The sequence below is a fragment of the Parasteatoda tepidariorum genome, unplaced genomic scaffold (genome assembly GCF_043381705.1).
Source record: "Parasteatoda tepidariorum isolate YZ-2023 unplaced genomic scaffold, CAS_Ptep_4.0 HiC_scaffold_1029, whole genome shotgun sequence".
NCBI classification, from domain to species: domain Eukaryota; kingdom Metazoa; phylum Arthropoda; class Arachnida; order Araneae; family Theridiidae; genus Parasteatoda; species Parasteatoda tepidariorum.
The window spans coordinates 24,355-24,684 of record NW_027261311.1 but is presented as its reverse complement, the minus strand read 5'-3'; positions in this window follow the sequence as shown (position 1 = coordinate 24,684).

The window sequence follows — 330 nt, the reverse complement described above, 5'->3', positions numbered from 1 at the left end:
TACCGGAGAAGTTAATCTCTGGGGTCGCCATTTCCTGTACGACGAAGAGTGGATCTGGAGACGCGTCATGCAAATGCTTTTTCATCGTCGTTTATTCTGTCGACGACTCTCCTGTTAACCTACACTGGTTATCATAAATTAAGGAAAAATCACAAAAATAGCGATAACTCTTTCAAAAGTAAGCCAAACCGTGCAAAATTTGCATATGTTGTCCACTAAGAGTAGCTGAGTAAAATTGCAATATGCAAATTAGTGGCGCTGCACTCGGCTTACGTCATCTGCCTGGAGCATAAAAGTCCAAGTTTGAGAGAAAGCACACAAATTTTACTG